This window comes from Bufo gargarizans, chromosome 10 (assembly GCF_014858855.1).
Source record: "Bufo gargarizans isolate SCDJY-AF-19 chromosome 10, ASM1485885v1, whole genome shotgun sequence".
Lineage (NCBI taxonomy): Eukaryota > Metazoa > Chordata > Amphibia > Anura > Bufonidae > Bufo > Bufo gargarizans.
In genome coordinates, this window is record NC_058089.1 from 64,769,556 (window position 1) to 64,787,010 (window position 17,455).

Below are 17,455 nucleotides of genomic sequence, written 5' to 3' on the forward strand. Positions count from 1 at the left end.
AAATCGTAAAAGATGTATTTGTCAGTCATTTTTTTGGGGGTGTATGGCTGCATGTAACAAACATGGTCGTCAAATTTGTCAACCTGCCCGCCGCAGATGGTGCATTTTAAACCGTTACATTTGTGCTCATCGCCGCTGTCTATATATTTGTAACAAAATCCGCAAAAAGTTTTTTTCTTACAAAGAGTTTTATCACTAAGTGCCAGGTTTCTATGTGTTTCAAAACATGCCGCTGAACGGCAATACGTCCTACATATCGGGCAACGTGTATTATTAGACTGCTCAGCACAATTCGGGCTCTGGCACGCTTTACAAAACTGCATGCACCCGTGTCGGTATTTATGTTTGTATACAGTGCAACAAACATCGCAAAAATAATCGAAACCGATAAAGGCTTTTAGATTTTTTATGCCATAATAATGCTTTTCATGGTGCAATATATAGACGGTCTTTTCTTTAGCTGTGCGGGCTGTGTGATAATAACGCCACTGGCCCCTATTGTGGTACAAAATTTTAATTGTGATGTTTAATTTTTTTTTCAAATTCAGCAACGTCAGTAAAAGACACCAAATACCCCTCGGGTATTTGTAAGTCTCTATGCAGTTGTCGAGCTTTCTCTAACAAGGCGACATCGCCCAAAGCAACACCCTCCAAAATAGCGTAAACACTAGCGGCCAGACAGACGTTATTATCGTAATTATTAAAATCGTATAAATGTTATTTTTTACGCTTAATAATACGACTATACGCGATACCGCCCAAACGTCTTCGGGCCCCACCACGGCGGCACCTGACAATGATGACAACTAGTTTAAGTGTATTACCGGCTATGCACTCCGCGTTACTCTGTAAAGCGTTAGCGATATTGTCCAAAAATGTTTCGGCGCTAAATCCATCTCTAGAATACCTATTAGAAAAAATCGAATCAAACGTTTCGCCGCCGTCTAAACGCAATTGTATGAAATCCCCCGGATCGGTGTCCCGTAAAATCCTATCTAGCAATGTCTGTATAGCAGAGTGTATTGCATCAAGAGCGTCTATAAACGAGCGAATGGCTTCGAGGTTAGCGAATCTGAAGTGTTCCGTGTACATGGTACTGTTAAAATTGGCTAAGTCACGCTGTTGCTGATATACACGTTCTAGATAAACGGATCTAACATTTTGTGTTTCAGGTGGGTTGTCTGTAATAGCCGTGTTATAGGGCCTGTCGCCTGAATGACTGCGCTTTGATTGCGTGTTTGAAGGGCTATTAGTGGGCGAGCTGTTTGGCCGATTGTGCTCCGCTTGCGCAGTCTGCGGTTGCTGATGTGTTTGTCCAGCATTCAGACGAGCCGACGGACCAGTCTTGTTACGACACGCCTGTCTTTTTTTGCTAACTATCTTGTTCGGACGCGCCGGCGGCCCATTGTTACGCCGGCTACGCCTTTTTTCTCTAGCTCTTTTAGAACGTTTAACTGAAAAACAGATTTTTATAGCCTTTTTTAACTTTCTAACCCTAGCACTTACAGTTGTTTTTGTGCTTTTAAAAGGGCGTCCACCTCCACCAGTCATCACTAGTCAATCTCGGCGTAGCAGCTCTTTTTCAAGAGCGTCAAGATGCGTAATCAGTCGTATGCATTTGTCACGCGTAGCGTGTATTTGTCCCTCAGTATTTTTGTTGGGACTGTTAAACGCTAGAGATGTAGAGTCTTTAACGTAACATTTTAAATGCAACGCCACGCGTGCCATTTTGTCATTACATTTCGCGATATCCCTCAACGCGTCGTACGTCTTTCCACCCCGACAATAACAGGAATGGACAAGAGACGCGTCTCGCTGTTGGGGTTCGCTTATCTGTTGTACGTTGCTGCATGTGTCTGGCGTGTCAAATGTGATGCGCTTTTTACAAGGTCCTACATCCTGTGTATTGGGTGCTGGTGTTATGTCGCATAAAGCTGTAATATCATTTATTACGCTAGTTGGCTCACCACTCTGCAGACCCGGCAGCGGCGTTGTTAGAACTCCCGCTACCGGTGAAAACTGCTCCTGATGCTGTTTAGTGGTCGAGCGTTGTCTCTCTTTAGCGATTCGGGCTTTGTTGTTTTGTTTTCTTTTGGCTGAAAATTAAAGACAAACATTAAGATATAGTATTAAGAATTTTAAAGCGCTATAATTAAACAGCTATTATAAAAATATCGAAAATTTGCTAGAATTTATATAGTTGTGTTATTTGGTTGTATAGCTACATAGCTAGATAAATGGATATATAGATAGATAGATAGATAGATTGATAACTATATATGTCATTATGACTTTTATTAAAAATTTAAAGACAAGCAGCCAGCTGTAGGTATTAAGAACATCAAGCGGCTCTAATTACAACAGAGCACACCGTGTAATATTAACTTACGGGCATCAGGACAGCGGATAACCGCCATTGCGTTATTTTCCGCCAGCCAACTGTCGCGGGCGTTAGTGATCGCCTCTGGTGGTTCGGGGAATGAAACAGTTCTGTTGGTACGTGCGCTACTACCCGGCAGGCGGGCGTTGGTGCTCGCCTCTGGTGGTTCGGGGAATGAAACAGTTCTGTTGGTACGTGCGCTGCTACCCGGCAGCTGAAAAACTTTAAATTACAAGGTTTGATTAAACAACATTGTTTTATACCCGTTTAAAAGTTATAGACATTGTTTTTTGAGCCGCTGTAGCTGGATCATTACCCTTTGTGTTAGCTTTCTTTGATTCCGTTTTGGAGCCGCCGGTCGTGGCCATTTTTCTTTTCAACGCTGCATTTAAAGAAAGTATTAGACTTATAGCCATTGTTTAAAATATATTACAGCCTCAATGCATTTTGATCCTTACGCTGTTTGCCCCGCTTGCAATGCTTTTGTAGGGCCTCCTCGGAGAGTGTCGCGATGTCATCAATTGTATAGACTTTTCTTTCCAGCGCTGTGTTTTAAAAAAGTGTATTAGAAATATAGATAATGTTTAAAACACCCAACATCAAAGAAGTCGATCGAGCCTTACGGGTTCTGGCTAGCCTGGTCGTCTGTTTCATTTCAGGGCGCCCTGGGGTTGTGAGATCGATAACTCGCGACGGATCGTTCTCCTTTAGCTCGTCAGAATTGTTGTTGCTAGTAACTTCAATGTTTGAATGTACTGTATTTTCAGTATCAACGTCTCTGGTCGCAATTCCTAAAATGTCGCGGATTTGCGTGTCTGTAATAAATGTACATGAAATATAGCGAGCTCTAAAACTACATATGTAATAAAAGCATAAGCTGGTTATACTTACCGGGTAGGCAAGGTGATGTCGGATTGTAATCGGGTTCGCTTGAAATATACATATGAACTAGCCCCATACTGGGCGAAGCGTCTGAAAACAATTGCGCACCACCACCGCTAATGTACGACTCATAGTAATCATCGAACGCCATAAGCAGCTGCGCATCGGGCATGTTGTCATCCCCCCATAAATCTTGGTACGAATCCATCTAAACGAAAATGTATATTGTTAGTTAAATTATAACTATATAGCTGACACGTTCGATAGATAAATTGTAGTTGCGGTATTTGTCTGTATGTATACATAGATGGATAGCTAGGTATCTAGCTAACAGAGAGATGTAAAGCTAGATAGTTAGCTAGTTAGATAGATAGATGGATTGATAGAATTTAGATAGTTGGGGGTATTTGGCTGTATGTATACATAGATAGACGAGATAGATACATAGATAGATAGATAGATAGATACATAGATAGCTGGATAGATGTATAGATAGCTAGATAGGTTGATAGCTAGAAGAGATAGATACATAGATGGATAGATATATACATAGGTAGACAGATAGAATAGATAGATACATAGATAGATGTATAGATGTATAGATAGATTGCTAGAATTTAGATAGTTGGGGGTATTTGGCGGTGTGTACACATAGATAAAATGGATAGATAGATAGATATATAGACGTTACATAGATTCAGATAACATAAGACATATTCAATAAATAGTGAAAGATATTGCTAGTTAAAATATAACCTCATTTGTATGTGATAAAAGAAAAAAAGTCAGTTAGTAAAGCATTACGAATTATAAATAAGCCCAGTTGCCTAGCTACAGATAACATAAGACATATTCAAAATAGTGAAAGCTTTAAAAGCATAAGTGCCAATGGTTCTCACCTTTTAAATGTATTATGACTTGTTGATCTCTGCGTCTATGTGCCCAAGTCTCTCTGTGATAGCCATGCAGAGACTGGACCCTGTTTATATAGGCCGTCCGTGTTGTAACACATGTCAGGTGGTAGCGATTAGCATATTGATTAGTTGCAAAAAAAAGATCAAGCTGTATAAAATGATATAAAGAGATATCAATGTGTTTAGCCTTTATATCAATGTTATAAAATTACAAAAAATATTATTTATAATACCTAATTAAATTATAGTAGTTAAATTATGTTTTATAAGAATTTATATGTTTATTATAGGCCTTTTTATGCATTAATCTTAATTTTATATCAAAACTTATCGGGTGCTATAAAAAGGACTTATCAGTGTCTTTTGCTTTTATTTAAAATGAAACTTATAAACTGTATAAAATGATATAATGTGTTTTTGATGCCCCTGACAGGGGTCATGGCCTTGTAGAACCATGCCAATTTTATATCAATAGCTTATCGGGTGCTATAAAAAGGACTTATCAGTGTCTTTTGCATTTTATTTAAAATGAAACTTAGAAACTGTATAAAATGATATAATGGGTTTTTAATGCCCCTGACAGGGGGCTATGGCCTTGTAGAGCCATTCCAATTTTATATCAATAGCTTATCGGGGGCTATAAAAAGGACTTATCAGTGTCTTTTGCATTTTTATTTAAAATGAAACTTATAAACTGTATAAAATGATATAATGTGTTTTTGATGTCCCTGACAGGGGGCTATGGCCTTGTAGAGCCGCACGCTGACAGGGTCTGGGGCAATCTTGAATTGAGCAATGTGTTTGTAGATAAGCCATTTAGGCCCGTATCGATTGAAAATGTGCTTTGCAAGCGGGCGTGTCGATGACAGGGTCTGGGACAATCTTGAATTGAGCAATGTGTTTGCAAACATTTGTGATCAGCAGTTTGAAGAGAAATAAGAGACAGTCTTGAATTGAGCAATGTGTTTGCAAACATTTGTGAGATATAAACTTGATATCAAGCTATTTGCAAACATTTGTGATCAGCAGTTTCAAGAGATATAAACTTGATATCAAGCTATATAAAAGGGGGCGTGTAAAAGGGGCGTGGTACCTGTCACTTTGACGAAACATATACCCTCTATCTACTACTATCACCTCTATGAATACTGTGAGGATGGAAATAGACAGGAACTGTTTTTGGCCGTCATCTCTAACTGATTGATATTGAGGAGTGAGACTGCCGAAAATGGGTCCTTAGACTAATAAGTATCGATTCGGTCATTTTTGGATTCAAGATGCCACATCAAGAAGAAAATAAAAAACTCAAGTCAATGATATCTCTGAGATGGGGGTTAGTAAGGTTTTGGGAGGGTGGGACTGAGATTAGGAGGGAGGGGGTAGAGGGGTTAGGGGAGAAAAAATAATGAAAAATGAATAAAAACAATACCTTATATACAGAATAATTATGGATTTTGTACAAAATTGTAATCATCCTAATGTACAATGAGGACTAATGGAAAAGGAGCATGTTACCATCTCGATGTTCGCTAAAGTATGTCCTGTGTGATTGATATGTAATTGTACATAAACCTTCCAATAAAGAGAAGTTAAAAAAAATATATAAAAAAAATAATCGTCAATAGGTGTGCCATCCCCCTGTGTGTATACTCGTGTCCTGTACTTGAGTGGCACCATTCTGTAAAATATAAGTCTTTTATGCCCCATGTGGATTTGTGCCACCTATTACTGTAAAATAATACATTAATTAACCCCTTTTCTGCCCCAGTAAGGATATTGGCACTACTCTGTCCCCCATACTAGATCCCTGGCTCATTGCCAGCCATCTGTGCTACCTGTGACACCTGTCAATAACTGCTAAGTGACTCGGGAGTTTTTATCCTATCCTAAAGGATATACAGTATTTTAGTCTACTGTTCAATTTTTTTTTAAAAGACAAAAAAAAATCTACGTTAGTTTACAGTTTAAAATGACTAAACAGCTTTTCACTGCCGAAGAGGCATATGCTATGCTTTTTGAGGACACTGACTCCAACAGTGAAGATGAAGTGACATTTTTAGTTTCATCTTCCTCAGAGGATTCATCTACAGATGAACCCCCTCATAGGCGTTCTAGAGGTAGTGCGCAGTCGCAGCCCCGTACAAGTGACTCTTCATGGATCCCCACAGATAACTGTGTGCCCCAGGTTCCTGAATTTATAGCCACTCCAGGCATGAATGTAGATACCACAGGTTTCAGTGAAATACATTTTTTCCAATTATTCTTCACTGATGACCTAATTAACTTGATGTTGGAACAAACAAATATATATGCAGAGCAATTAATTGCCTCCCATCCAGACAGTTATCTCTCAAGGCCCCGCAAATGGACCCCTACTAATACGACTGAAATGCAAAGGTTTTGGGGACTTCTCCTAAGCATGGGCATTATAAAAAAAACAATACGTTTGTATTGGAACAAAGATATTCTATATCACACCCCTCTTCACTGTCTTGCCATGACCCGGGTCCGTTTCGATGCTCTTCTAAGATTTTTACACTTCAGCAATAATAATGAATGCCCACCCCCAGTTATGACATACAGTGATACCTCGGTTCACGAACTTAATTCGTGAACTGACTCTGGTCGCGAACCGAGGCACATTTTCCCATAGGGTTCAATGTAAATCCAGTTAATCCGTGCTGACCTTTTTTTGGGGGGTTTTGAAGCACAAAAATATGAAACAAATTACAATACACATTAGTACAGTATAGTAATGTATAAAGAGAGGACACTAACCTTGCTTGAGATGACTTCTGGCATGGAGGAAGGCAGGTGGGAGGCAGTTATTGTTTGGAGGGAGAGTCCCCCTCCATAATGACATCAGGGGGAACTGTACAATACAGTAAGTACAGTACTGTATGTGCTAAAAAGCACACCAAAAATAAAAAAATCACTTAAAATGTTTGCAGAGTACTCACAGTACTTCTATCTGTGTCTCTTCTTCTCTCCACGGTCTTCCTACAGGAAGTCACGACCATGTGACAGCCTGGAAATAGCATTAAAATGGCCGTGGCTCCTGTTCGTGAACCGAGGCGGAGTTCGTGAACCAGAGCATATTTTTATGAACTTTTCTGTTCGTGAACCGAGTTGTTCGTGAACAGAAGCGTTCGTGAACCGAGGTATCACTGTACTCTTTAAAATTAGGCCAGTGGTGGACAACTACAATTCCAAATTTGGTCAAGTATATACCCCGCAAAAATGCCTCTCAGTGGATGAATCATTGGTCCACTTCAAAGGCTGATTACATTTACGCCAGTACCTGCCCAATAAAAAGGCTAGGTATGGCGTGAAGTTGTATAAGGCCTGTGAAAGTGTATCAGGGTATCAGGGGCGTAGCGTGGGGGGCGGCCGGGCGCCACACTGCAGGGGGGGGGCGCGGCTGTCCGCTGGGCTGGCACAAGTTAAATCGAGCCTAACGCTGTGTTGTTTTTTTTTCACACAGCGCCCGGCCGCAGAGCAGAGTGAGGAGGGGAGGCGGAGTGCGCACGGCAGTTAGTTCCTGATAGGCTCTGCCCACCTTCCAGACGGGAAAGGCAGTGCGGAGCGAGTAGCCGGAGCATGAAGATGCAGAAGATGGCTGCAGCACTGTCGCTGATCCGCTGAATCAGTACTAGTAGACAGACTCACTGTAGACAGTCCAGACTCCAGGCCAGGCAGAGAGACAGTGATTCAAGCGACCCAGAGTGAGTGACAGTCTGAGTCAGTGACTGTCCCAGAGTGCAGAGTCCCACCCTGTGTAATTAGGTGACATAGTAATAAGAGTGGAGAGGTGGCCATTATATTAATAACAAAGAGGGGAACATTATATTAATAACAAAGAGGGGGACATTATATTAATAACAAAGAGGGGGACATTATATTAATAACAAAGAGGGGGACATTATATTAATAATAAGGGGGCCAATACATTAGGATTAATATAATGGCCCCCTCTTTATTATTAATATAATGTCACCCTCTATGCTATTAATATAATGTCCCCCCTCTTTGTTATTAATATAATGTCCTCGTCTAATGTTATTAATATAATGTCCCCCTCTTTATTATTAATGTAATGTCCCCCTCTTTATTATAAATGTAATGGCCCCCTCTTTGTTATTAATATAATGTCCCCCTCTTTATTATTAATGTAATGACCCCCTCTTTATTATTAATGTAATGGCCCCCTCTTTATTATTAATATAATGGCCCTCTCTTTATTATTAATATGATGGCCCCTCTTCAAAAACAAAGAGGGGGCCATTATATTAACAAAGAGGGGGCCATTATATTAATAATAAAGAGGGGGACATTATATAATAACAAAGAGGGGGACTTTATATTAATAATTAAGAGGGGGCCAGTATAATATACAGGGGAAAATAATAATTTTTTGGGGAATGGGGGGCTATCTGTCTCGCTCTAGCACAGTATTGGGGGACAGCAGGAGGAGTTGTTGAGACACCAGGAAGAAGAGGATGATAGTAAAGTGAGGAACCTAAATTTTTTACTGTGAAACTCTGCAGAGACGAGAAGCGGCTGAAAGAAGGTATCATAGTGGTCTTATCTCTGAATGAAGACGTTGAGGAAAGTCTACATCACAGGAAACGTCACTGGATGTAACAGGTATGGGGCGGTATTATACTGTAATAATAATGTCCATGCACATATCTGTTTCACAGCAGGGTTGGGGGAGGAGATTGAGAATATGGCCCACCCTGTCGCATTCGGCCCCAGACTTCAGGTCACACTGTGTTCTGAATTCTGGGGGCTCACACCCATCTACTACATTATCTGTACTCAGAGTTATCACTGTGTTATCTGTGGTGTTACATAGGACTGCGCAATTTTTGGCTTGCCCCGGGTGCTGGCAGACCCACGCTATGCCACTGCCGGGTATACATTGCGCTTTCGTATTTGCGAGGGAAATGATTTAAAAAATTGAGCCACCCGATTGTCCCCCGGTTCTGGGTATAAGTGGGAAGATAGTATGGTATTTAGTCCACCCCCTGCTGGACCACGTATATCATCTGTATTTGGACAACCTTTACAATAGTGTCCCTCTCCTGAAGTGCCTTGCTGCCAGAGGCATAGGCACATGTGGCACAATTAAAAGAAATCAAAAAGGGCTCCCTAAATCCTTTATAGATCAGACAGTGCGTCGTGGGGAAAGCAGGGCTGTTTGCTCAGAAAATTTGATGTTGCTAAAAATACAAGGACCAACGGGATGTTCTTGTGTTAACTACCATCCAAGCAGATCAGTCCACCCCAGTCCGAGGAATCACAGAGCAGAACATCAAGCTTGTGTGTATCCAGGATTACAACAAGTTCATGGGTGGAGTGGATTTTTCAGACCAGGTACTATGGCCCTACAGTGCCTTAAGAAAATCTAAGGTGTGGTACAAAAATTAGCTGTGTATCTAACCCAAGTGTCACTATATAATGCCTTTGTCATCCACAGAACAGCTGGTCATGGGGGGACCTTCTTGGAATTTTAGGGAAAAATAATAAAAAAATAGATTTTCGGCATTCAGGAAGGAGAGGGCAGTTTTTCAGCCAGCAGTGCTTCAAAAATAATACATGGGCAGCATTTCCCTGGAGTACTTCCCCCCACAGAAAAAAAAGGCGACCCCAGTTTAGAGTTTGCTCAGTTAAAGGAATTAGGAAAGACACCACTCACTACTGTCAGACCTGCCCCTCTAAACCGGGTCTCTGCATTGGAGAGTGCTTTCAAGTTTATCACTCCTCCACTGATATCCATTAAGTCAATTTCATACATTTCTTAATGAATCCATGGGAAGACATTTTCAGTTGAGCATTTTTCCATTTGGAAATCCAATAATAGCTCACCCCCCAAAAAAAAAAAAAAAAAATTAAAAATTCCCATTATACCCCTAGATGAATACATTGAAAGGTGTCATTTTATAAAATTTCCTTTTATGTTCTGGCACCCCTAGAGCCTAATTTTAGCGTTTTTCACTGTTGGGGTACCTCAGGGTGTCTTCAAATGGTCCCTGAAAATTATTCCAGCGAAATCTGCCTACCAATAGCCACTCAGTGTTCCTCCCATTCTGAGCCCTGCTGTGTGCTCATACAGCACTTTACAATGACATATGGGGCATTGACGTATTCAGGAGAAAATGGGTAGCAGATTATAAGGCGCATTTTCTCCTGAGACTCCTTGTTAAAATGAAAAATTTGGGCCTAAAGGTAGATATTCTTGTAAAATATGAAATTTTTCATTTTCACTGCCAAGTCTTTCTAAATTCTATGAAACGGCTATTGGGCCAAAGTGCTCAGTGCAGCCCTTGAAAAATTCCTTGGGGGTGTATTTTCCATAATGGGCTCACTTTTGGGGTATTTTCACTGTTGGGGTGCCTCAGGGTGTGTTCAAATGCGACATGGTGCCTGAAAATTATTCCAGCGAAATCTGCCTTCCAAAAGATACACAGTGTTCCTCCCATTCTGAGCCCCGCTGTGTGCTCATACAGCACTTTACAACCACATACATGTTGACTAGAGTTGAGCGAACACCTGGATGTTCGGGTTCGAGAAGTTCGGCCGAACATCCCGGAAATGTTCGGGTTCGGGATCCGAACCCGATCCGAACTTCGTCCCGAACCCGAACCCCATTGAAGTCAATGGGGACCCGAACTTTTCGGCACTAAAAAGGCTGTAAAACAGCCCAGGAAAGAGCTAGAGGGCTGCAAAAGGCAGCAACATGTAGGTAAATCCCCTGCAAACAAATGTGGATAGGGAAATGAATTAAAATAAAAATTAAATAAATAAAAATTAACCAAAATCAATTGGAGAGAGGTTCCATAGCAGAGAATCTGGCTTCCCGTCACCCACCACTGGAACAGTCCATTCTCAGATATTTAGGCCCCGGCACCCAGGCAGAGGAGAGAGGTCCCGTAACAGAGAATCTGTCTTCATGTCAGCAGAGAATTAGTCTGCATGTCATAGCAGAGAATGAGGCTTCACGTCAGCCACCACTGCAACAGTCCATTGGCATATATTTAGGCCCAGCACCCAGGCAGAGGAGGGAGGTCCCGTAACAGAGAATCTGTCTTCATGTCAGCAGAGAATTAGTCTGCATGTCATAGCAGAGAATGAGGCTTCACGTCAGCCACCACTGCAACAGTCCATTGGCATATATTTAGGCCCAGCACACACACAGGCAGAGGAGAGAGGTCCCGTAACAGAGAATCTGGCTTCATGTCAGCAGAGAATCAGTCTGCATGTCATAGCAGAGAATGAGGCTTCACGTCAGCCACCACTGCAACAGTCCATTGGCATATATTTAGGCCCAGCACACACACAGGCAGAGGAGAGAGGTCCCGTAACAGAGAATCTGGCTTCATGTCAGCAGAGAATCAGTCTGCATGTCATAGCAGAGAATGAGGCTTCACGTCAGCCACCACTGCAACAGTCCATTGGCATATATTTAGGCCCAGCACCCAGGCAGAGGAGGGAGGTCCCGTAACAGAGAATCTGTCTTCATGTCAGCAGAGAATTAGTCTGCATGTCATAGCAGAGAATGAGGCTTCACGTCAGCCACCACTGCAACAGTCCATTGGCATATATTTAGGCCCAGCACACACACAGGCAGAGGAGAGAGGTCCCGTAACAGAGAATCTGGCTTCATGTCAGCAGAGAATCAGTCTGCATGTCATAGCAGAGAATGAGGCTTCACGTCACCCACCACTGCAACAGTCCATTGGCATATATTTAGGCCTAGCACACAGGCAGAGCAGAGAGGTCCCGTAACAGACAATCTGGCTTCATGTCAGCAGAGAATCAGTCTGCATGTCATAGCAGAGAATGAGGCTTCACGTCACCCACCACTGCAACAGTCCATTGGCATATATTTAGGCCTAGCACACAGGCAGAGCAGAGAGGTCCCGTAACAGACAATCTGGCTTCATGACAGCAGAGAATTAGTCTGCATGTCATAGCAGAGAATGAGGCTTCACGTCAGCCACCACTGCAACAGTCCATTGGCATATATTTAGGCCCAGCACCCAGGCAGAGGAGAGAGGTCCCGTAACAGACAATCTGGCTTCATGTCAGCAGAGAATTAGTCTGCATGTCATAGCAGAGAATCAGGCTTCACGTCAGCCACCACTGCAACAGTCCATTGTCATAAATTTAGGCCCAGCACCCAGGCAGAGGAGAGAGGTCCCGTAACAGACAATCTGGCTTCATGTCAGCAGAGAATTAGTCTGCATGTCATAGCAGAGAATGAGGCTTCACGTCAGCCACCACTGCAACAGTCCATTGGCATATATTTAGGCCTAGCACACAGGCAGAGCAGAGAGGTCCCGTAACAGACAATCTGGCTTCATGACAGCAGAGAATCAGTCTGCATGTCATAGCAGAGAATCAGGCTTCACGTCAGCCACCACTGCAACAGTCCATTGTCATAAATTTAGGCCCAGCACCCAGGCAGAGGAGAGAGGTCCCGTAACAGAGAATCTGGCTTCATGTCAGCAGAGAATCAGTCTTCATATCATAGCAGAGAATCAGGCTTCACGTCACCCACCACTGTAAGAGTCAATTTTCATAAATTTAGGCCCAGAACCCAGGCAGAGGAGAAAGGTCCCGTAACAGACAATCTGGCTTCATGTCAGCAGAGAATCAGTCTTCATATCATAGCCTAGAATCAGGCTTCACGTCACCCACCACTGTAAGAGTCAATTTTCATAAATTTAGGCCCAGAACCCAGGCAGAGGAGAAAGGTCCCGTAACAGACAATCTGGCTTCATGTCAGCAGAGAATCAGTCTTCATATCATAGCAGAGAATCAGGCTTCACGTCACCCACCACTGCAACAGTCAATTGTCATAAATTTAGGCCCAGCACCCAGGCAGAGGAGAGAGCTCCCGTAACAGAGGATCTGGCTTCATGTCAGCAGAGAATCAGTCTGCATGTCATAGCAGAGAATGAGGCTTCACGTCACCCACCACTGCAACAGTCCATTGGCATATATTTAGGCCTAGCACACAGGCAGAGCAGAGAGGTCCCGTAACAGACAATCTGGCTTCATGTCAGCAGAGAATCAGTCTGCATGTCATAGCAGAGAATGAGGCTTCACGTCACCCACCACTGCAACAGTCCATTGGCATATATTTAGGCCTAGCACACAGGCAGAGCAGAGAGGTCCCATAACAGACAATCTGGCTTCATGACAGCAGAGAATCAGTCTGCATGTCATAGCAGAGAATGAGGCTTCACGTCACCCACCACTGCAACAGTCCATTGGCATATATTTAGGCCTAGCACACAGGCAGAGCAGAGAGGTCCCGTAACAGACAATCTGGCTTCATGTCAGCAGAGAATCAGTCTGCATGTCATAGCAGAGAATGAGGCTTCACGTCACCCACCACTGCAACAGTCCATTGGCATATATTTAGGCCTAGCACACAGGCAGAGCAGAGAGGTCCCGTAACAGACAATCTGGCTTCATGACAGCAGAGAATCAGTCTGCATGTCATAGCAGAGAATGAGGCTTCACGTCACCCACCACTGCAACAGTCCATTGGCATATATTTAGGCCTAGCACACAGGCAGAGCAGAGAGGTCCCGTAACAGACAATCTGGCTTCATGTCAGCAGAGAATCAGTCTGCATGTCATAGCAGAGAATGAGGCTTCACGTCACCCACCACTGCAACAGTCCATTGGCATATATTTAGGCCTAGCACACAGGCAGAGCAGAGAGGTCCCGTAACAGACGATCTGGCTTCATGTCAGCAGAGAATCAGTCTGCATGTCATAGCAGAGAATCAGGCTTCACGTCAGCCACCACTGCAACAGTCCATGGTCATAAATTTAGGCCCAGCACCCAGGCAGAGGAGAGAGGTCCCGTAACAGACAATCTGGCTTCATGTCAGCAGAGAATTAGTCTGCATGTCATAGCAGAGAATCAGGCTTCATGTCAGCCACCACTGCAACAGTCCATTGGCATATATTTAGGCCTAGCACACAGGCAGAGGAGAGGTTCATTCAACTTTGGGTAGCATCGCAATATAATGGTAAAATGAAAATAAAAATAGGATTGAATGAGGAAGTGCCCTGGAGTCCAATAATATATGGTTATGGGGAGGTAGTTAATGTCTAATCTGGACAAGGGACGGACAGGTCCTGTGGGATCCATGCCTGGTTCATTTTTATGAACGTCAGCTTGTCCACATTGGCTGTAGACAGGCGGCTGCGTTTGTCTGTAATGACGCCCCCTGCCGTGCTGAATACACGTTCAGACAAAACGCTGGCTGCCGGGCAGGCCAGCACCTCCAAGGCATAAAAGGCTAGCTCTGGCCACGTGGACAATTTAGAGACCCAGAAGTTGAATGGGGCCGAACCATCAGTCAGTACGTGGAGGGGTGTGCACACGTACTGTTCCACCATGTTAGTGAAATGTTGCCTCCTGCTAACACGTTGCGTATCAGGTGGTGGTGCAGTTAGCTGTGGCGTGTTGACAAAAGTTTTCCACATCTCTGCCATGCTAACCCTGCCCTCAGAGGAGCTGGCCGTGACACAGCTGCCTTGGCGACCTCTTGCTCCTCCTCTGCCTTGGCCTTGGGCTTCCACTTGTTCCCCTGTGACATTTGGGAATGCTCTCAGTAGCGCGTCTACCAACGTGCGCTTGTACTCGCGCATCTTCCTATCACGCTCCAGTGCAGGAAGTAAGGTGGGCACATTGTCTTTGTAGCGTGGATCCAGCAGGGTGGCAACCCAGTAGTCCGCACAGGTTAAAATGTGGGCAACTCTGCTGTCGTTGCGCAGGCACTGCAGCATGTAGTCGCTCATGTGTGCCAGGCTGCCCAGGGGTAAGGACAAGCTGTCCTCTGTGGGAGGCGTATCGTCATCGTCCTGCCTTTCCCCCCAGCCACGCACCAGTGATGGACCCGAGCTGCGTTGGGTGCCACCCCGCTGTGACCATGCTTCATCCTCATCCTCCTCCACCTCCTCCTCATCCTCGTCCTCCTCGTCCTCCAGTAGTGGGCCCTGGCTGGCCACATTTGTACCTGGCCTCTGCTGTTGCAAAAAACCTCCCTCTGAGTCACTTCGAAGAGACTGGCCTGAAAGTGCTAAAAATGACCCCTCTTCCTCATCCTCCTCCTCCTCCTCCTGGGCCACCTCCTGTTCCATCATCGCCCTAAGTGTTTTCTCAAGGAGACATAGAAGTGGTATTGTAACGCTGATAACGGTGTCATCGCCACTGGCCATGTTGGTGGAGTACTCGAAACAGCGCAACAGGGCACACAGGTCTCGCATGGAGGCCCAGTCATTGGTGGTGAAGTGGTGCTGTTCTGTAGTGCGACTGACCCGTGCGTGCTGCAGCTGAAACTCCACTATGGCCTGCTGCTGCTCGCACAGTCTGTCCAGCATGTGCAAGGTGGAGTTCCACCTGGTGGGCACGTCGCATATGAGGCGGTGAGCGGGAAGGCCGAAGTTACGCTGTAGCGCAGACAGGCGAGCAGCGGCAGGATGTGAACGCCGGAAGCGCGAACAGACGGCCCGCACTTTATGCAGCAGCTCTGACATGTCGGGGTAGTTGTGAATGAACTTCTGCACCACCAAATTCAGCACATGCGCCAAGCAAGGGATGTGCGTCAAATTGGCTAGTCCCAGAGCTGCAACGAGATTTCGCCCATTATCACACACCACCAGGCCGGGCTTGAGGCTCACCGGCAGCAACCACTCGTCGGTCTGTTGTTCAATACCCCGCCACAACTCCTGTGCGGTGTGGGGCCTGTCCCCCAAACATATGAGTTTCAGAATGGCCTGCTGACGTTTACCCCGGGCTGTGCTGAAGTTGGTGGTGAAGGTGTGTGGCTGACTGGATGAGCAGGTGGAAGAAGAGGAGGAGGAAGCCGAGAAGGAGGAGGTGGCAACAGGAGGCAAAGAATGTTGCCCTGCGATCCTTGGCGGCGGCAGGACGTGCGCCAAACAGCTCTCCGCCTGGGGCCCAGCTGCCACTACATTTACCCAGTGTGCAGTTAGGGAGATATAGCGTCCCTGGCCGTGCTTACTGGTCCACGTATCTGTGGTTAGGTGGACCTTGCTACAGATGGCGTTGCGCAGTGCACACTTGATTTTATGGGATACTTGGTTGTGCAGGGAAGGCACGGCTCTCTTGGAGAAGTAGTGCCGGCTGGGAACAACATACTGTGGGACAGCAAGCGACATGAGCTGTTTGAAGCTGTCTGTGTCCACCAGCCTAAATGACAGCATTTCATAGGCCAGTAGTTTAGAAATGCTGGCATTCAGGGCCAGGGATCGAGGGTGGCTAGGTGGGAATTTACGCTTTCTATCAAATGTTTGTGAGATGGAGAGCTGAACGCTGGCGTGTGACATGGTTGAGACGCTTGGTGACGGAGGTGGTGGTGGTGGTGTTGGTGGTACATCCCCTGTTTGCTGGGCGGCAGGTGCCAACGTTCCTCCAGAGGCGGAGGAAGAGGCCGAGGCGGCAGCAGCAGAATAGGCCGAGGCGGCAGCAGCAGAAGAGGTAGCAGGGGGAGCCTGAGTGACTTCCTTGGTTTTAAGGTGTTTACTCCACTGCAGTTCATGCTTTGCATGCAGGTGCCTGGTCATGCAGGTTGTGCTCAGGTTCAGAACGTTAATGCCTCGCTTCAGGCTCTGATGGCACAGCGTGCAAACCACTCGGGTCTTGTCGTCAGCACATTGTTTGAAGAAGTGCCATGCCAGGGAACTCCTTGAAGCTGCCTTTGGGGTGCTCGGTCCCAGATGGCGGCGGTCAGTAGCAGGCGGAGTCTCTTGGCGGCGGGTGTTCTGCTTTTGCCCACTGCTCCCTCTTTTGCTACGCTGTTGGCTCGGTCTCACCACTGCCTCTTCCTCCGAACTGTGAAAGTCAGTGGCACGACCTTCATTCCATGTGGGGTCTAGGACCTCATCGTCCCCTGCATCGTCTTCCACCCAGTCTTGATCCCTGACCTCCTGTTCAGTCTGCACACTGCAGAAAGACGCAGCAGTTGGCACCTGTGTTTCGTCATCATCAGAGACATGCTGAGGTGGTATTCCCATGTCCTCATCATCAGGAAACATAAGTGGTTGTGCGTCAGTGCATTCTATGTCTTTCACCGCTGGGGAAGGGCTAGGTGGATGCCCTTGGGAAACCCTGCCAGCGGAGTCTTCAAACAGCATAAGAGACTGCTGCATAACTTGAGGCTGAGACAGTTTCCCTGGTATGCATGGGGGTGATGTGACAGACTGATGGGGTTGGTTTTCAGGCGCC

At 45.2% G+C, this 17,455-nt stretch overlaps 1 long non-coding RNA gene across 1 annotated transcript; it reads right to left on the reverse strand.

The window, feature by feature from the left end:
- Window positions 1–2,417: 2,417 nt before the first annotated feature.
- On the reverse strand, window positions 2,418–2,856 carry LOC122920425. The gene is made up of 3 exons (XR_006386916.1): window positions 2,839–2,856; window positions 2,697–2,762; window positions 2,418–2,602 (listed from the first exon to the last, which is right to left on the reverse strand). It is a non-coding gene; the product is annotated as an uncharacterized LOC122920425 (long non-coding RNA).
- Window positions 2,857–17,455: the final 14,599 nt, after the last annotated feature.